The sequence below is a fragment of the Somniosus microcephalus genome, chromosome 8, assembly GCF_052327205.1.
Source record: "Somniosus microcephalus isolate GS21.2 chromosome 8, FLI_Smic_1.0, whole genome shotgun sequence".
Classification (NCBI taxonomy): Eukaryota; Metazoa; Chordata; class Chondrichthyes; order Squaliformes; family Somniosidae; genus Somniosus; species Somniosus microcephalus.
In genome coordinates, this window is record NC_140994.1 from 157,658,403 (window position 1) to 157,679,616 (window position 21,214).

The window sequence follows — 21,214 nt, forward strand, 5'->3', positions numbered from 1 at the left end:
TACTGGAAGTTAACAAACTGAATTTATTGTCTAAGAACTTTACAAAACAAGAAACTACAGGAGAAGCTCAAAACAGGTCTTTTCTCTTTCAATCCACACAAGGACTGGCTGGTCCTGCCCTCTACCTCTGATGTCATGACGTCATCACGTTTCCCGCCGAAGGGGACGTCACGTAACCCACGTGATGACGTCATCGCGTCAGATCGCGATGTTGTCGATCTAGCTCTGTTTAACCAGAGCCAACTTGAAAGGTAATAACATTGGTTACAGACAATTAATGCTAGAGGTAATAACATTGGTTACAGACAATTATGTAAGTCACTTAGTCGTTTTGTCACAACACCCTTGTTCAAAAAAGGGTGTAAAGATAAACCCAGCAACTACAGGCCAGTCAGTTTAACCTCGGTAGTGGGGAAGTTTTTAGAAATGCTAATCAGGGACAAAATTAACAGTCACTTGGACAAGCGTGGATTAGTTAAGGAAAGTCAGCATGGATTTGTTAAAGGCAAGTCATATTTAAGTGACTTGATTGAGTTTTTTGCTGAGGTAACAGAAAGGGTTGATGAGGGCAATGCGGTTGATGTGGTGTACATGGACTTCCAAAAGGCGTTTGATAAAGTGCCACATAATAGGCTTGCCAGCAAAGTTGAAGCCCATGGAATAAAAGGGACAGTGGCAGCATGGATACAAAATTGGCTAAGTGACAGGAAACAGAGAGTAGTGGTGAACGGTTGTTTTTCAGACTGGAGGAAGGTATACAATGTTGTTCCCCAGGGGTCGGTACTAGGACCACTGCTTTTCTTGATATATATTGATGACTTGGACTTGGGTGTACAGGGCACAATTTCAAAATTTGCAGATGACACAAAACTTGGAAATATAGTGAACAGTGAGGAGGATAGTGATAGACTTCAAGAGGACATAGACAGGCTGGTGGAATGGGCAGACATGTGGCAGATGAAATTTAATGCAGAAAAGTGCAAAGTGATACATTTTGGTAGGAAGAACGGGGAGAGGCAATATAAACTAAAGGGTACAATCCTAAAGTGGTTACATGAACAGAGAGACCTGGGGGTATATGTGCACAAATCATTGAAGGTGGCAGGGCAGGTTGAGAAAGCAGTTAAAAAGCATATGAGATACTGGGCTTCATAAATAGAGGCATAGAGTACAAGAGCAAGGAAGTTATGATGAACCTTTATAAAACACTTGTTTGGCCTCAACTGGATTATTGTGTCCAATTCTGGACACCGCACTTTAGGAAGGATGTGAAGGCCTTAGAGAGGGTACAAAAAAGATGGTTCCAGGGATGAGGGACTTCAGTTACACAGATAGACTGGAGAAGCTGGGGTTGTTCTCCTTAGAGCAGAGAAGGTTGAGAGATTTGATCGAGGTGTTCAAAATCATGAGGGGTCTAGACAGAGTAGTTAGAGATAAATTGTTATCATTGGTGGAAAGATCTAGAACCAGAGGACACAGATTTAAGGTGATTGGCAGAAGAACCAAAGGCGACATGAGGAAAAACCTTTTTGCACAGCGAGTGGTTATGATCTGGAATGCACTGCCTGAAAGGGTGGTGGAGGCAGATTCAATCGTGCCTTTCAAAAAGGAATTGGATAAGTACCTGAAGGAAAAAAAATTGCAGGGCTACGGGAAAAGGGTGGGGGAGTGGGACTAGCTAAAGTGCTCTTGCAGAGAGCCGGCATGAGCTCGATGGGCCAAATGGCCTCTGTCTGTGCTGTAACCATTCTATGATTTTATGACAGCAAACCAGGAAGTAAAATGCACAAATTATAATTAACGTTTTATAAATTTTACAGGGAGCGAAATAAAGAGTAGGACAAACAAATAGGATTAAGGTAAAAGCTGAAATATCATAAACAAACTTTTTCAAAAAATTATTTTAAAAGCCATGTAATTCTTTATCATATTAATAGAAAACATTGATATTCCACAAATAATAGATTCGTTTTTCAGGACCAGAATGGTTGAGTGATTATCAACCATTGGTGGCCGTGCCTTCTGTTGCCTAGGCCCTAAGCTCTGGAATTCCCTGCCTAAACTTCTCCGCCTTGCTACCTCTCTTTCTTCCTTTAAGACGCTCCTTAAGGCCTACCTCTTTGACCTGCCCTAATTTATCCTTATGTGGATTGGTGTCAAATTTTTTGCCTTAAAATACTCCTGTGCAGCGCCTTGGGATGTTTCACTACGTTAAAGGCGCTATATAAATACAAGTTATTGTTGTTGTTGTTCAGCAGTCAATACGCCGTTAAAAACCCAGTTAAACCTCTTTCAACAAGGCTTAACTTTTCAAGGCGGGTTTAACAGCGATATTCCAGTGTAAGCAAGGAAGTTTTGGGCAGGAACTGTGATTTGAATTCATTGTCAATTCTGGGGAGTTCCAGAGCACAACCTGTGGAGGAGCAGGGAATGACTGACAGTGACTTCTGGATTTCCACATTTATGTGCTCACACGCTGATTCCAGAGCTGGCTGTCACTTTCAGAGGAGTAATGACAGCGAACACTGACAGTTTTGCCGTCATTGCCACCACAAAATCCAGGCCATAAGCTCTCTATTTTAAAAAATGGCAGACTTATCAGTATACCTGTGTCTATGATGGCCCATAAGAATATAAGAAAAATCAGAGATAAGAAAATTTACCAACTGAAGCTCAACTCTCTGGTACATTAATTCACCCATCATGCCATATAAATATGTGCTGAATAACTGATTATTGTGCCTCTAGTAGCATACTTGAAAAAATTATTCCAAACACTTATCACTGAATAAAGAACCTTTCTGTGACATCCAAAGATAGATTTTACAAATTTTCTTCCAAAAGATGGAAAATCCTTTGATATGCTTTCCTGTCAGGCAAGCCTCTGTGTTTTGGCTACATATCTTAGCATTCCATTGCTTTCTTTAAATTGCTTCACCACCTTATCAGGACATTGAAAATAATGCATCGATTATCACTCCACGATTCTAAACAGATCACTTTCAGGGAGTACAATTGGCCTTAACACCATCAACTGGGGAAGAGACAATTGAGAATTGAGCTAATTTAACTATTTCTGATTGCAATCTAGTGATCCCTGTTAAAAGGCTGCTTGTCATGTGAGGACACAATTGGACCCATCCATGTCAAATAACCTAACAGCACTCAGGGCTAGAAATTCCCCTGAGCCCCATTTGGGGCGCTAAATCAGAAAAGCTGGAAAAGTTAGCGCCAGGCGCTAACCTCTTCCAGCCTTTCTAAAATTCCCACTTTTTGCTCCAAGAGGGAAGTGGAGCACTAAATAAAGCGCTTCACTTCCTTCTTGGAGCGCAAGAGGTGGGGAAGCTCACGACCCGGGGCACACGGCTCAACAGTGGCATGCACTGGGCCGTGTGGCACTGACGCAGTGCAGGGGCTCTTCCCTGAATTAAAGGGAAGGGCCCCACGCTGCAAACTCTGCAGTTTTTGTTTTAAACTTACCTGCAGCACCGGGGAGTGGAGGTGCCGTGCGATCAGCCCAGCACTCAAGCAGAATGCTGGGCTGACCGATTGCAGCATGGAATCTGCGTCCGAAGCAAAAAAAACATTTTTCAAAAAAGGCGACATTTTTTTTTAGGGTGGCCGGCCACCTCACCTTTAACTTCCACCCCGCTAACGGCTGGCTGCCCTGCTCGCGTCCCCTGCAGCAGTCTCTGCCATCACCTGGTGCTGCTGCAGGGGGCGAAGAGGAATTTTTCTGCTGGGGCGCTACCGGGGCGATGCACCCAGAGATGATGTCATGCTCTCTGGGTGCAGGAGATCGGGGCGCAACCCGGTAGCGCTGCCGCTAACGTCCCGCGGAATTTGGCAGGAGGCGCGGTCAGCGCCACGGCCGGGCGAAAAGGCCTTTGCATCCCGTTAGCGCCCCCCACGGGAGGCCAAAGGAGGGGAATTTCTCCCCCTCACTGTCAAGGCTCATACACAAAGAATGGCCACTCAAGTGAGGCAGTGGAGGGCCTTTGGTGCCAGTGGAACTGTAGCCCGGCAAAGAATCAACATCTTCACAAGAGAAAGAGTGAGAAGAAAATTAGTGAGAAAACATAAATATTCTCAAACAAGTCAAGGACATTTGTCAGACAGTATCTTGCCATTCTAAATCTTGACAGCTGCATTTTAAGCATCATATTATGCCCAGTGGCATTGATGTGTATCAGGAGCCAGGATGGTTCCCTTTCGCTAATGCTCATATCTGCACCAGGAAGCTCAGTCTGTGTGCTTGACTAATAAGCAAATAAGTGTTTATAGTGATATAATTATGTTGCCTTTACATAATCAATGTAACACTTTAAAAATGAAGACCACTGGAGGGTTTACATTCCAGATGGAATATTGTAGAACTAATTAATTTATTCAGAGAATGCTAAAGTCTATTTCTGGACTTATGCATTCTGATACTTAGCATTGCAAACATAAAGAACCCCATTTGAATTGAAGTTAGCTGAAAGAATGTTTTGTTGATAAAGAAATCCATACTTAATAGCTAATGTTTAATATCCTGAGTACTAAGAAAATCATCTCACTAATTGTCAAGTTACTGAGTGAAAAACTAATGAAAAAAGGTAAATTTCAAACTTGCTGGTTCATACATAATTGTGCATGTTTTTATTTGTGAAGTGAATATCAGATACTGTAACATTGTAACATCTACTACTTGTAAAGGTATCAAGCTCTGTGCTAGCTATCCTTTATGACTAGCTCAGTAAGGATATGTTTTGCTTAATTAAGATTAGCTAAGGAAAATTCATCAAGTAAAGAAAGCACATGAAGAGCTAAATATGAATGCCGTGGGAGATCAACTAGTCCCAGACATTACATTAACCAACACAAGAATACTAATTTAACATCAAGGTATGAAGAAATATGTGTAGAGATAGTATGGCTCAGCTGTAATAGCTGCAGACATCTCAGGAAACGTCATTCTTTTGTGGCCATGACTGAGGCTTGTCTTGCCAAAGTGCTTAATTCCAGCTTGGGATCCAACTCTTACTCTAGAAGAAGAGCAAGTTCAATACTCAAAGTCTCACTCCTAGGAGAAGGCTGGTAATCACCTCTTGTTTTCATCCCTCGGCACAACGCAGTGCTTGGATTTCTGCCATTCAAACTTATTTGTTCCAGTACTTACTCTGCAAACAAGTTCTCAGAACAAGATTAATGTGACACTTTGCAACATAAGAGCCAAAGGATTCACACTGAGCTCCTTGGATTCCCCAAATAGCAACATCCTGACAAGAGGGAAATGCTGAGCAAGAAGTCTGTCCACAAGGAGAGAGGAAAAATTGGATAAGAGTCACTCACTCACACACATCTTCTAGAAATCAGATCAACAGAAGCATTGGCAAAGGACCTGCAGTTCACATAATGGTGCAAGGAAACCTAAAGGAAAGAAATTGGCCTAGAAATTCAGTGGGCGGCACCACCCGTTAGCGCCTTAAGAGGGCGCTAAGTGGGTCGGTAGCCACTGGCCATGCCTCCCGCTAAATTTAGCGGGACGCTAATGGTGGCGCTAGCCGTTAGCGCTGCGCCGCTACCGATGACGTCATCGGTGTGCGCAGCGCCCCACTACCGCCCCTGTAATGTATGTACCTTTAAGAGGAGAACTACTTTTTACAGCTCCTGTATACTGTAGTACCGGCAGTGACCACACCTGTATATAAACCCTGAGTAGTGATCTGTACACTTAGTTCTAGAGTAACCCTCATTCAGTAAACACCTGTTGAATCGTTCCCTGCAGTCTGTTGTCTAATTATTGAAGGACATAACATTAAGATACACGGATCTAACATTGGCGACGAGGTAGATTCAAACCTACCTGCAACTCTGCATCACCTCCCAGGGATTCGCTCCTGGAGAACAGTGGAAGAAGGTCGCGTCCAGAAGCATGGGCGTCGACCACGGGCAACCGCCCAGTCATCCAGCGGAGATTTGAGCATTGCAGGGGAGGCTGTCGAGAGCCAGGCTTAGCTTTCCAGTCACAGTGGTCCAGCAAAACGGGCTGGCAACAGGTACTGCGCAGACCCTTCCCGGACAGCGACGGGCTAGAGCCCGACCGAGCGGCACAGAAAAAGGCCGAGCAGCGTCGACGGGGGAGAGAGAGAGGGCAGAGCGCACAGGGCGCAGCCGGTGTTCAGGACCGAGCGGCGTCAACGGGGGAGAGAGACGAGAGAGAGCAGAGCGCAGCCGGTGTTCAAGGGCCGAGCAGCGTCAACAGGGGAGAGAGGCGCGCAGGAAAACGCGAGGCGCTGCCATTGCCACGAGAACCGCAGAGAGCGGCGTTGGCAGCAGTGCAGGAGCAGCGCACGAAACCCACAGGGTGTCGCCGTTTGCCACAAGGACCGCCGAGAGCGGCATTGGCAGCAGCGCGGGAGACGCCATTTTAAGCCGCAGCGGGGAAGAAAGGAAAGTGCGGGTGACGCCATTTTAAGCCGCAGCGGGGAAGAAAGGAAAGCGCGGGAGACGCCATTTTAAGCCAGTCTAAACACACCCAAAAATGCCGAAGAGTGGCAGTATCACAGCGTTCGACAATGAAGTCGAGGATTGGACGACATAGGTCGAACGCATTGAAGTATACTGCAAGCGAATGAAGTGCCAGATGACAAGAAAGCGATGGTATTGTTGAATTCAATGGGTGCAAAAACGTATGGCTTACTACGAAACCTAGTAACCCCAGAGAAGCAAGTGGAAAAGGATTTTGAAAACATAGTGTCAATCCTACAGGACCACTTAAACCCCACACCGCTGCTGATAGCAGAAAGATTTAAGTTTCACAAAAGGAACCAGCATAAAGATGAAAGTAATGCTGAGTATTTAACGGAACTGCGCAAACTGTCGAAACACTGCCAGTTTGGAACGGGACTAGCAGATACTTTAAGGGACAAGTTTGTGTGTGGGCTTCAAAGTGAAGGAACCCAGAAACGGCTTCTATCAGAAAAGTATCTTACGCTGGACAAGGCTCTCAGCATTGCAGTATCACACAAAGCAGCAGCATGGGGCGCTGCAGAGATACAACGGAGACCGCAAGAATATGGCACAAATGAAATGTCATACGCAACAGTGAAGTGCTGTCGCTGCGGCAGAACAACACACGACCATAATGATTGCTGGTTCAAGGACAAAGTGTGCAGACAGTGTGGAAAAGTAGGACACATAGCAAGAGTCTGCAGGTCGGGAAAGAAAACCAGCAGCAAGAAATCTCCACAGGAGAAGTACAAGAAGGTACATAAGGTGACGGAGAGTAGTTCAGACGAACAGAAGAGTGATACAGACTCCGGAAGCAAGGAGCTGGGTTGTCTGAAACTACATAATGTGATCAAAACGGAGGATCACCAAACTATCTGGGTCACGCTCAAGATAGCAGGAGTCCAAGTGAAAATGGAATTGGACACAGGATCAGCCCTAACAGTCATAAACCGAAGGGGCGACAAGCGGCTATTCTCACATATACCCTTGAGAGGTACAAAGATTGTCTTGAAGACATACACGGGGCAAAAAGTCTACCCCAATGGAAAAATAAGGGTGAACGTTATATATAACAGCAAGGAAACACCAAAAATGGACCTATATGTATTGCCAGATGGAGGACCACCGCTACTAGGATGTGAATGGATCCGGAAGATACAGCTAGATTGGCATTCCATACAGGCACTGACTGTGGCTGACAAAAAGGATGACGACGTCACACCTGGGCGACTGTCAAAGATCCTAACTGACACGAAAGAAGTGTTCCAGCAAGGACTCGGAACACTAAAAGGCATGACAACGATGATTAAAATTGAAGAAAACGCAAGCCCAAAATTTTTTAAGGCCAGACCTTATGCGATCCGCCAGCCGTCGAAGCAAAGCTGGAGAGTCTGGAACGTTCAGGTGTACTGTCCAAGGTAGGCTGGAGCGAGTGGGCTACACCCATCATTCCTGTGATGAAAAAGTCGTTGAGCAGCACGCCTGGGGAACCAAGGAAGGTTCGCATCTGTGGGGACTTTAAGGTAACAGTGAACCCGGTCCTTCACACCGTACAATATCCACTTCCGCGGATTGAAGATATTTTCGCCTCGCTATCTGGAGGGAAACGCTTCACTAAGATTGAGCTGGCCCAGGCGTATCTGCATATGGAGGTAGAAGAAGCATCAAAAAAATACCTCACAATCAACACCCATAAAGGTCTCTACCAATACAACCGGCTGGTATTCGGGGTAGCATCAGCTCCGGCTATTTGGCAGAGGGCAATGGAACAAGTCCTGCAAGGGATCCCAGGGACCCAGTGTTATTTGGACGACATCCTGGTCACGGGCGAAAATGACAGTGATCACATTGCCAACCTGGAGCAGGTGCTCACTAGATTGCAGGAATATGGGCTCCGAGCTAACCGCCCCAAATGCGAGTTTTTTGGAAAACAGATCTCGTATTATGGCCACGTTATCGATAAAGAGGGGTTACATAAGCCCCAGAGAAGATTGAGGCAGTAGTCAAGGCTCCAGCACCGGAAAATGTGTCACAACTGAGGTCGTTCCTCGGGCTGGTAAACTACTACCATAAGTTCTTGCCAAATTTGTCTACAATACTACACCCACTGAACACCCTACTGCAAACTGGGGTGCCATGGAAGTGGAGTGACGAAGGTAGGCGAGCTTTCCAGAAGAGCAAAACACTAATCACATCGAAAGAGGTATTGGCCCATTACAACCCGGCATTATCAATTCGGTTGGCATGTGATGCGTCACCCTATGTCATTGGAGCGTTGCTGTCGCACAAATACTCGGACGGCTCAGAGAGGCCAATAGCCTTTGCGTCACGATCACTAACCTCAGCCGAGCGTAACTACGCCCAGATTGACAGGGAGGCCCTCAGCCTAGTGTGGGGAGTGAAAAAGTTCAATCACTATCTGCACGGGCAGAAGTTCACCTTGCTGACTGACCACCAACCACTTGTCTCCATCTTTAATCCAAAGAAGGGCGTTCCGGTGATGACTGCGCAACGGCTACAAAGATGGTCCCTTTTTCTAGGGGCGCACCAATATGAAATCGAGTATAAGGGCACGAAACAGCATGGAAACGCTGATGGGCTATCACGCCTGCTACTGCCTACTGTGGAGGAAGCACCAGCAGTGGATCCTGTTGAAATATTTCATTCGACTATAATTGAATGCTTGCCAGTAACTAACGCTGGTATAGAGAAGGAGACCCGAAATGACCCGACACTGTCTCGGGTATGTGATTTGACGGTGAAGGGATGGCCAGCACATGGCGACTCACTGTTGCCAGCATTCTCATCCAGAAGAGAACAGCTGTCAGTATGCCAGGGGACCTTGATGTGTGGATCCCGAGTGGTAATTCCACCCAAGTTAAGGGAGAGATTGCTCAATGAGCTTCATGAAGGTCATCTGGGAGGGGTGAAAATGAAAAGCCTTGCTAGGGCTTATGTGTGGTGGCCGGGGATCGATCAGCAAATCGAGGACCTGAAAAAGAGCTGCTCAGGATGCCAGAAGGTCCAAAATGCACCACCACTTGCCCCTCTACACCCATGGGAGTGGCCCTCATCTCCATGGCAACGAGTGCATATTGATTTTGCTGGTCCATTCATGGACTCAATGTTTTTAATAGCCGTGGATGCGCAATCGAAATGGCCTGAGGTGATCAAAATGTCCTCCACCACCACGGAGAAAACTATTGCAGTCCATTGGACCATTTTTGCCAGGAAGGGCTTGCCAGAGCAGATTTGCTCTGATAACGGACCACAGTTTGTGTCCGAAGAGTTCCGAAGATTTATGAAAAGGAATGGGGTAAGGCATTACACATCCGCCTCGTATCATCCAGCCACAAATGGATTGGCTGAGAGGTTCGTACAAACCTTTAAGAAGGCAATAAAGGCTATGTACAATGACAACATTCCGCTGCAGCTCAAGGTGGACAATTTCCTGTTCGCCTACCGGAATGCGACACATGCAGTCACCAACCAGGCCCCAGCCATGATGTTCTTTAACCGAAGGTTAAGATCTCGCCTGGATTTGCTCAGACCAAACGTACGAAGAGATGTTGAGAGTAAGCAATTCCAGCACATCCATGAGAAGCCAACAAGGAGCTTCAATGTAGGGCAACCAGTCTTGGCCCGCGACTACCGAACAGAAAAATGGCAGCCAGAAACGATATGCACACGGCAGGGCCCACTAATGTACACAGTGGACGTTGGGGAGAGCATCGTGAGACGCCATGCTGACCAGATCCTAGAGTCACAGGAACAAGTCAACCCCATGCCTCGCCCATACGTACCTGGTGATGAACCCCACGTACAGGTCGCATCTACCCCAGAAACAGTAGCATCGGAAGCTGATGAACCAACCGACGACAGGGGGCCAGAATCGCCTCCGCACCAAGAGCAAGACACTCGGGAAAGGCGCTATCCAGAAAGGATCAGGAAGCCTCCCCAAAGACTGAATTTATAAATAGACTATTTTCAGCTAATGTTGCATGTTAAAAGTGTTAATTGTAATTAGTTGATATTTAATTGTTAAATGAGTGTTATGGTACTGTTAATCTAAAAGGGGAGGAATTGTAATGTATGTACCTTTAAGGGAGAGAACTACTTTTTACAGCTCCTGTATACTGTAGTACCGGCAGTGACCACACCTGTATATAAACCCTGAGTAGGGATCTGTATAGTTAGTTCTAGAGTAACCCTCATTCAGTAAACACCTGTTGAATCGTTCCCTGCAGTCTGTTGTCTAATTATTGAAGGACACAACATTAAGATACACGGATCTAACAGCCCCGATCGCGATATTTAGTTGCGCCCCCTGCTTTAACGCCGGACGCTATTTGCGAACGGTTCAGGGGGCCTACCTGCGGCGGTAGAGGCGCTAATTAAAGGAGAGGTGCGGGGTGGCCGTTTTTTTTGCTGGCTGCCTGCCAGCGCCTCTCTGCGCTGCTGTCCCCGGCCTCCTGAGCACCCCCCCAGCGGAGTGCCGACTGCGTTCCAAGAGCCCGGCACTTCTCCTCGGTGCCGGGCTCTGTTGCCGGCACTCGCGATCCTCGATCGCGCTGCGCAAGGCCCCTCCCCTTTAAGAAGGGGAGGAAGGCCTGCAGTACCACAGCACATCATGCCGCAGCGTGTGGCGCTGCGGCACGTTGCACAGCGATCTTCAGCTGCAGCACCCCAAGAGGGATGCGGGGCGCCTCCAGTAGCGCCGCGCTTCCCTCTGGGGCGCGCAAAGTGAATTTCCGGCGGGCGGCCGCGACTACTTCCGGGGCGCTACTTTTGGCGCCCTGGCGAGGCTGGCGCCCCAAACAGGGCACTACTGAATTTCTAGGCCATTATATTTTAAAAGTTACTTTCTAGGAATTAACATTAATAAAACTGAATTCATTAATACCCTATTATATTAACAGTGACATGGCAAAAAAGTCACTTAATTTTAGCACACAATGAGGTAATAACAAATGCCATCAAAATGTTCTAGGTAAAAAACTCTTATTCCAGGTTCAAGAATAAGCTCATATATGAAAACACAGAACCTGGAGAGAAGCATTAAAGTAAGTGATAAATTGCTACAACTAGTGCGGCTCGTTACCTATGCAATGAACCCGCAGAAGGCTTTTTTGAATATAAGATGCTGCCCCCAAAATTTAAAACAAAGTTCATAAAAGGTAAATCTAAGACAGAGGCAGTATACATAATTGCACAAAGGATATGTACTTTCTTTTGTTAAGTTCAGAAAATCTCATTGTGAATATACAAAAATCTGTATTCCTTGTACTGAATACAAGGGCCCTAACTAACTTATTTGTTATTCTACTGACAGGTGCACAAGCTGAACCCTGCACTAAACCAATGACTACTGGATTAAGTGGGGGGAATTTCAACCCCAAAAAATGGGTGGGTTGGAGTCGGGTGGGAAGATAAAATATAAAAGATGTGAATCCCGACCCCAACCCACCTCCATCCCACCCACCTCCGGGTTTACCGGAGGCGGGACGAAGGACGGGCAGCCAACCCACTCCCAGGAGGCGGGTTAGCACTTTAAATATTATAATGAGGCTGCAAGCCTCGGATTTAACCTGCTGTGCATGTTTAACTGTGGCCGGCCGGGTTTCCCGGCAGCTGCAACGAGGCAAGGACAGCCTTGGGGAGCAATCCTCATGGGCCAGGAGGAGCAGGAGTGCTTCCTACCAGCTCCCCAAGCTCCCTCACCATCAGTTGCCCCCACCCCTACACTGGGTCGGTGATCTGCCCAACCCCGCCCCCCTGCCCCCCCGGTCAGGAAATAGCATGTCAACGCATCAATAATGGCAATTTGAACAAGGCATCAGTGGGCTACCAGAGACATAGAACCATGTTGAGAATCATAAGGGAGAAAATTGGGGGGGAAAGAGAGGACTACAATGGAAATAAAAATCAGGAGATATGTAAAACGGGCTGCCGTTTTGCTATCACCCATTTTACACTATTGCACAAAGTGAAAATGATCCCCCATATGTGATTATTTATAACACACTCAATGAAACCTAACAGTGTGCAAGTAACATAATTGTTTTTTTTACTGTATTCAGTCATTATTATTTTCCTAACTTCTATGCTACTGTACTTAGAATTAGAACTAATGTTTGCTTACCAGCTTGATCTTGTATATTAAGGCCCTTATTGATTAATACGTCAGTATTCAGTTGCAAAAGCAGTCTTCTGATGCTGTGCTGTCCTGAAAACTGAATTAAAATTAAAATACATTTTTGAGTATTAAAATGAAATGAAACATTTTGGCCGGAAATTTTATCTAGGCAGTCCTATAGGCTTACTGCTAGTGGTATAATGTATTTGAATGTAGAAGAATATGGCAAAGTCTAATACCACCCCTTGCGGCACTATCAGAGGTGGCTTCTCTACAATGCAGAGCATTGAGGAGTGAGTGACAGCTCCAGGAACCCAGAACACACCTGACACATAACTCCATAACTTATCTTCCCAGAAAAATATAGAGTCAAATAGCACAACAGTTGAAAAAGACTACAAGAAAGAAAGACTTGCATTTATATAGAGCCTTTCATGACCACCAGACATCTCAAAGCCAATGAAGTACTTTTTGAAGTGTAGTCACTGTTGTAATGTGGGAAGCGCAGCAGCCAATTTGCACACAGCAAGCTCCCACAAACAGCAATGTGATAATGATCAGATAACCTGTTTTTGTTATGTTGATTGAGGGATAAATATTGGCCAGGACATTGGGGATAACTCCCCTGCTCTTCCTTGAAATAGTACCATGGGATCTTTTACATCCACCTGAGAGAGCAGACAGGGCCTTGGTTTCATGTCTCATCCGAAAGACAGCACCGTCTGACAATGTAGCCCTCCCTCAGCACTGCACTGGAGTGTCAGCCTAGATTTATGTGTTCAAGCCCCTGGAGTGGGAACTTGAACCCACAACCTTCTGACTCAGGTGAGTGTGCTACCCACTGAGCCACAGCTGACACAGGAAGAATCTTGTTCCCTAAAAGCACAATAAATGATGTATATCACTTTGTTTACTCAGGTCCAGAAAAGACAAAACAATGGGGTCGAGGAGCACTGCATCAGGAGGTTGCGCTTCAGCAGACAGACGGTCACTGATCTCTACAGCTTTCTCCTGGCCCAGGTGGTCATGCTTTGCCAGTGGCTGTCAAAGTTACCACCGCCCTTAACATTTTTGCCTGAGGTTCCTTCCAAGCTGTTGCAGGGGATATTACACATATCTTCCAGCCTGCAGTGCACAGTTGCATCAAGCAGGTCACCAATGCCTCTTCAACAAAAAGTAAAAGCGGGTGGGGTGCAAAACCGATGGCTGGTCCGATCGTTCCCGTTAGGTTAAAGTGACCCCTTTATTGTTTAGCAAACGGAGCGGAGGGGATTCCCACTCACATTTAAATAGAGGTCTGGTTGGTTAGAAAGTGTCTGGGGATCCAACAGATCCCTTGAGCAGTTTGCAAACCAGATGTGACGTCGCACTGGATTTACACTCCGTGCAATGTCAAATTGGAGTGGTGGGAGACTGCCCTCTCCAGAGATTCACACTCCACTTCATCAGATCCTGATTCCAGACTTGAACAGTAAAGAAATAACTTGTATTTATATAGCACCTTTCATGTCCTCAGGAAATCCTAATGTGCTTTGCAGCCTTCTGAGTCAGAGAAAAGAAGGCCACCACTGGGCCAAGTTAACACCTGCGAGCGTAGCATTGGTGCAAAGTGGAAACTGCTTTGTACCAGTGCCAAATTTACAGTGCAGATGCACTCTAAACACTTCTAAAAGAAAATAAAGACAGCTCAAGTTTGGGAAAACTGGACCCTGAACGTGTATGGGAAAATAAACATCTAATGTAGAGCTTGGCCTGCCAGAGAGGAGCACGTCCATAGTGTCGATGCTTCTTCTGAAACCACACAGTAAGTGTGAAAAGGACACAATCACATCCAGCAAGGTCATGACCAGGACTGTGTATAGAGCACCAGATACAAATTACAACAGAAGAAACAATAAAAGCTTTGTAAAGATATAAAGAGAAGAGCTACAATTTCCAAATAAAGGCAGTCTTGAAAAATAAAGATGAAGCATAATTTCTTCAAATAGGGACAGTTTTGTTTCTATACTGTCTGTGGCTTTATAAATCATCATTGCTGTCCATCCTTGGTCTATGGTAATGAGCCAGCTGTTCACCCACAAGCCCTAGTGGGTTAGCAAGTGCACTACTGTCATGGCACCACAAGATGTAATTAGTACTCTGAAGATTAATCCAGATTCTCATTAGAGCTGCTCCTACAATTATTCAGGACCATTTACATATCACCACTGGGACAAAACTTTTACTTCAGCATACAAAAGTTTAGAGCTGGAACATACGTGTTGGCAAAAAAGATAAAGCAGATTTTGTTTAATTGCAAAAATCTGGCTCATTCCCAAAATCTGGGGCTATCCTCCAATAATACTAATATTCAGTATCTGGCAGCGAGACATTCTTTAAACTCACTTTTTTCTCCATGACTGTGTGTTGTCTTAAACAAAGTTCTTTTTATTCACTTGAGTAGCAACGAATTCAGTCTTCTGGTTATAATCACTTTATTCTTTAACTTCAGCATAAAACGCAATTTACAAGCGGAGTATAGTCACAGATAGAGCACGCGTACCTAGGCATGGGTCTTTCCGTGCTCCTTGAACAAAGGAAAAAGCTTACATTCTTACACTACTTTCTTATCAAACTGGAGCAGGCATTGCCCGGTATGTTAGTCTCTGGCTACTGCATAGTCCAGAGACACAAGTCTGTATTTTCTTCAACATGCATCAACAACATTAGAAGCACATAAAAACATTGTGGCCTTGCTATGGTAAAAAAATATCCAAGGCCAGTTGGTTGCAAACACCAGCTGTTGCTAAGTGAAATCCGTGTCTCGCTCTCTCTCTCCCGCTCCACAATGATACCAACCACATTTTTTTCCCTATATCGAATGAACTAAACATGAACACCTTTCAAAAGCTGAATTAACCGAGTTCCATATGCCAACACTGTGCCTTGAGGAGCTTTTCCCATAATTAAAGTTTATGGCTTAAAGTCCTGAGAATTCAGATATTAAGCCATGCAAGAGCATTCTCAAGGGAGGCACTGAAGTCATTTGCAAATCTCCAATAAGTGTAGAGTCTTTCTCATCTCCAATTCTTTATACCATCTGGTTCATCGGCTTATCATTCCAATAGTGAAATGAATGGAAAGCAATATCTTGTAATTTAATGCCTAACATTTTAGCAATAACTAGGCGGCAATTGAGACATTGATATTTGTCTTCAATTACGGATTTTGGTTCTAAAGCAAATTACTGTTTAATGGAACCAATATATATGGACGTGTAAAGATAAAGGCAATGATTTCCAACTATGGTGCAAATCGGGTGCTGAGTGGGCAGGGCATCCTTTATGCCCATCCGATGACGCTGGTGTGAGGCCTGTTGTGTATGTACCTTTAAGAGAATAACTGGTCTCAGACTGCAATACCGGCAGTGACCACACCTGTATAAAAGGCGCTAGAGAGCCTCTGTTTTGTTAGATTCGTTTATGCCTTTCACCAGTAAAGTTCTGTTTGTTTCTCTCCTGCTAGTCCGTGTCTCAATCATTCACGGACTTAACACTGGTGACGAGGTAGAAAGAACTTACCTGCAACTCAGCAGCAGCTCCGACGGCGTTGAAGGTCGGAAGAAAAAAAAAGAATCCATTGAAACTCGAGGAACGGGCGTCGACCGTCAATCATCGGGTTCAAGGCTTTGCAGGAGCGACTTTCCAGAGCCAGGCTGGGTTCCTCAGTCCGTGGTTTCCCAGCTAATCGGGCTGGTGGCAGGTAGTGCTCTGATCCTTCCTGGGCTGCAACGGGGCCGGGCAGCGAGTCGGGAAGCAAGGAGAGAGAGAGAGGGTGGAGCATACAGGGCGCGGCCGGTGTTTCGAAGCTGGGCAGCGTTCGGACCTCAGAAGAGGGAGGGAAGTGTTCCAGAGGGTCCGCTCCACGACGGGAAGATAATAAAAGAAAACGAATGAATATTTAACGCGCAGGAAACCGTGGAAAGCAGCGCTAACAACAGCGGGGAAGAAGGAAAAGCGCGGGAGGTGCCATTTTGTTAAATCGGAGAAGAAGGCAAAGCACGGGAGGCGCCATTTTAGATTTGCAAGATGCCGAAGACTGGCTGTATCACTGCTTTTGATAATACATTAGAGGACTGGACCACGTATGTGGAAAGAGTAGAGGTATATTTCGAGGCAAATGATATAGCGGAGGGGAAAAAGGCATTGGTATTGTTAAACTTAATGGGCGCTAGAACGTACGGCCTATTGCGGGACCTGATTACTCCAGCCAAACCGAAGGCGAAGAGTTTTAACGAAATTGTTGCTGTTCTACAGGAGCACTTAAACCCTGCACCGCTGTTGATAGCAGAAAGATTTAAATTCCACAGGAGAACTCAGCACAAAGATGAGAGCAATGCTGAGTATCTTACGGAACTACGCAAGCTATCAAAGCACTGCCAGTTCGGAGCAGGGATGGTGCAGGGGGGAGGGCTTTAGTTTCCTGGATCACTGGGTCTGCTTCTGGGAAAGGTGGGACTTGTACAAGTCAGACGGTTTACACCTGAACCAGAGGGGAACCAATATCCTTGCGGGGAGGTTTGCTAGCACTGCTGGGGGGGGTTTAAACTAACTTGGCAGGGGGATGGGGTACAGAGTGGAGCTATAGTAGGGGGTGATTTACAGCCAAATACAGAGGGAAAAACAAGTCAGCTGGGAAGGCAGAGCAAATATGTGAAGGCAAAAGAGAATATGGCAGGGCTGGAAGGCATTTATTTTAATGCAAGGAGTCTTGCAAATAAGGTGGATGAACTGAAGTTATTGTTGAACACATGGGAGTACGATATTGTTGCTATCACGGAGACATGGTTGAGGGAGGGTCAGGACTGGCAGCTCAATATTACGGGGTATAGAATCTTCAGGCGAGACAGAGGGGGGTGTAAAAGGGGAGGGGGTGTTGCAATATTAATTAAGGAGTCAATTACTGCTGTAAGGAGGGATGATATATTAGCGGGTTCCTCTAATGAGGCCATATGGGTAGAACTTAAAAACAAAAAGGGGGCAAGCACTTTGCTGGGAGTGTACTATAGGCCCCCAAACAGTCAGGGGGAGATAGAGGAACAGATATGTAGGCAAATCTCAGAAAAGTGCAAAAATAATAGGGTAATAATAGTGGGGGATTTCAACTTCCCCAATATAAATTGGGATAGTCAGAGTGTGAAAGGCTTAGAGGGTGCAGAATTCTTAAACTGAATCCAGGAGAGCTTTTTGAGCCAACATGTAGAAAGTCCTACAAGAGAGGGGGCGGTACTGGACCTAATTCTGGCGAATGTAGCCGGGCAAGTTGTGGAAGTGTCAGTAGGAGAGCATTTTGGCGACAGTGACCATAATTCGGTGAGATTTAAGGTGGTCATGGAAAAAGACAAAGACGGCCCGGAAATAAGGGTTCTAAATTGGGGGAAGGCCGATTTTAATATGATAAGGCAGGATCTGGCCAAATTGGACTGGGAGCAGCTACTTATAGGAAAATCCACATCAAAACAGTGGGAGACTTTCAGAAGAGAAATAGAGAGAGTACAACGTCAACATGTTCCTGTAAAGGTCAAGGGTGGGACCAACAAGCAAAGGGAACCTTGGATGACAAGGGATATACAAAAATGCATTAGAAATAAAAGGGGGGCTTTTGGCAGTTACAAAAGACTAAAGACGGAAGAAGCCCTAGAGGAGTATAAAAAGTGCAGGGGCATACTTAAAAAAGAAATTAGGAGGGCGAGGAGGGGTCATGAAATAACACTGGCGAGCAAAATAAAGGAAAATCCTAAGATGTTTTATAAGTATATTAAGGGCAAGAGGATAACCAGGGAAAGGGTAGGGCCCATTAGGGACCAAAGTGGCAATCTGTGTGTAGAGCCAGATGATGTAGGCGGGGTTTTAAATGAATTTTTTGCATCTGTGTTCACTATGGAGAAAGACGATGCAGACATAGAAATCGGGCAAGGGGACTGTGACATACTTGAACATATTAGCATCGAGAGGGAGGAGGTGCTAGCGGTTTTAGCAGGCCAAAAAGTGGATAAATCCCCAGGCCCGGACGAGATGTATCCCAGGCTGCTGAGGGAGGCAAAGGAGGAGATTGCAGGGGCTCTGACACAAATTTTCAGAACCTCTCTGGCCACAGGGGATGTACCAGAGGACTGGAGAACAGCTAACGTAGTACCATTATTCAAGAAGGGTAGCAGGGATAAACCAGGGAATTATAGGCCAGTGAGCCTAACATCTGTGGTAGGGAAATTATTGGAAAAAATTCTGAGGGACAAAATTAGTCTCCACTTGGAGAGGCAAGGATTAATCGGGGATAGTCAGCATGGCTTTGTCAAGGGTAAATCATGTCTGACAAATCTGATTGAATTTTTCGAGGGGGTGACTAGGGGGGGCGGATGAGGGAAATGCTGTGGATGTGGTTTACATGGACTTCAGTAAAGCTTTTGACAAAGTCCCGCATAGGAGACTGGTCAAGAAGGTAAGAGCTCATGGGATCCAGGGTGCCTTGGCGCGTTGGATCCTAAACTGGCTGAGTGGCAGGAGGCAGAGGGTGATGGTCGAAGGTTGCTTTTGTGACTGGAAGCCTGTGTCCAGTGGGGTACCTCAGGGATCGGTGCTGGGTCCCTTGTTGTTTGTGATCTACATAAATGATTGGGATGAGAATGTAAAAGGTATGATCAGTAAGTTCGCAGATGACACGAAAATTGGTGGGGTGGTAAATTGCGAGGAGGAAAGCCTCAGGCTACAGGACGATATAAACGGGTTGGCCAGATGGGCGGAAAAGTGGCAAATGGAATTTAACCCTGAAAAGTGCGAGGTGATGCATTTTGGACGGACAAATAAGGTAAGGGAATACACAATGAGTGGTAGGACCCTAGGAAGTACAGAGGGTCAGAGGGACCTTGGTGTACATGTACATAGATCCCTGAAGGCAGCGGAACAGGTAGATAAGGTGGTTAAAAAGGCATATGGGATACTTGCCTTCATTAGCCGAGGCATAGAATATAAGAGCAGGGAGGTTATGATGGAGCTGTACAAAACGCTGGTGAGGCCACAGCTGGAGTACTGTGTGCAGTTCTGGTCGCCTCACTATAGGAAGGATGTGATTGCTTTGGAGAGGGTGCAGAGAAGATTCACCAGGATGTTACCTGGGATGGAGCGCCTCAGCTATGAAGAGAGGCTGGACAGGCTGGGGTTGTTTTCCTTGGAGCAAAGAAGGCTGAGGGGGGACCTGATTGAGGTGTACAAAATGATGAGGGGCATAGATAGGGTAGATAAAGAGGAACTTTTCCCCTTAGTAGGGGGGTCAATAACAAGGGGGCATAGATTCAGGGTAAGGGGCAGGAGATTTAGAGGGGATTTGAGGAGGAACTTTTTCACCCAGAGGGTGGTTGGAATGTGGAACTCAATGCCTGAAAGGGTGGTAGAGGCAGGAACCCTCACAACATTCAAGAAGCATTTGGATGAGCACTTGAAATGCCATTGCATACAAGGCTATGGACCAAATGCTGGAAAATGGGATTAGACTGGACAGGGATGGATGGGCGGCACGGGCACGATGGGCCGAAGAGCCTCTTTCTGTGCTGTAAAACTCTATGACTCTATGACTCTATGATACCCTACGGGACAAATTTGTCTGTGGACTCCTGAGTGAAGGAACACAGAAGAAGTTACTCACAGAAAAAGAGCTGACACTAGATAAGGCTTTCAGTGTGGCAGTATCGTATGAAGCAGCAGCCAGGGGAGCTGCAGAAATTCAACAAAAACCACAGGAATACGGCACCCACAAAATGACACGGGGATTTGCAAAATGTTATCGCTGCGGCAGAACTAACCATGACCAGAAGGACTGCTGGTCCAAAGACAAAATATGCAGACAATGCGGGAAGATTGGACACATTGCACGAGTTTGTAGGTCTGGGAAGAAGACCAGCGACAATAAAAAGGCTACTAAGGAACCGTACAAGAAAGTACAAAAGATGACAGACAGTAGTTCCGAAGGCCAGATGAGCGATAGTGAATCTGAGAACAGGAGATTAAGCTGTCTCAAACTTCACAATGTAATCGCAAAAGAGGATCACCGAACCATTTGGGTCACCCTCACGATAGCAGGGTCCCAAGTTAAAATGGAATTGGATACAGGAGCAGCGCTAACTGTCATGAATCGACGAGACTATGAGCGGCTATTTTCACACATACCCTTGAGAGAGACATCCATCGTCTTGACGATGTATACGGGGCAAAAAGTATACCCCAGAGGAAAAATAAGGGTGCCTGTCGAATACAATGGCAAGAAAATACGGAAATTGTATCTCTACATACTGCCAAATGGTGGACCACCGTTATTGGGACGGGAATGGATCAGGAAGATAAACTTAGATTGGCATTCCATTCATGCAATGACGGTGGATGGTAAAAAGGATGAAGACGTCACTCCTGGACGATTGTCAACAATCTTAGCTAACGCCAAAGAGGTATTTCAACAAGAACTGGGCACGCTTAAAGGCGTAACCGCCTCGTTAAAAATAGAAGAGAATGCAGTTCCCAAGTTTTTCAAAGCGAGACCGGTACCATATGCAATTCG

At 45.9% G+C, this 21,214-nt stretch overlaps 1 long non-coding RNA gene across 2 annotated transcripts in view; it reads right to left on the minus strand.

The window, feature by feature from the left end:
• LOC147113882 (uncharacterized) overlaps nt 1-21,214 on the minus strand; it is a 99,881-nt gene that overhangs the window by 50,920 nt on the left and 27,747 nt on the right. Inside the window, exons 1-2 of one of the 2 annotated variants that reach the window (XR_015079298.1) lie at nt 15,017-15,299; nt 12,638-12,728 (exon numbers count right to left, since the gene is read on the minus strand). This is a non-coding gene — a long non-coding RNA (uncharacterized LOC147113882). Of the gene's footprint in view, nt 1-12,637; nt 12,729-15,016; nt 15,300-21,214 lie in introns of those variants that run through there. The other variant, XR_015079299.1, reaches the window with a different exon arrangement.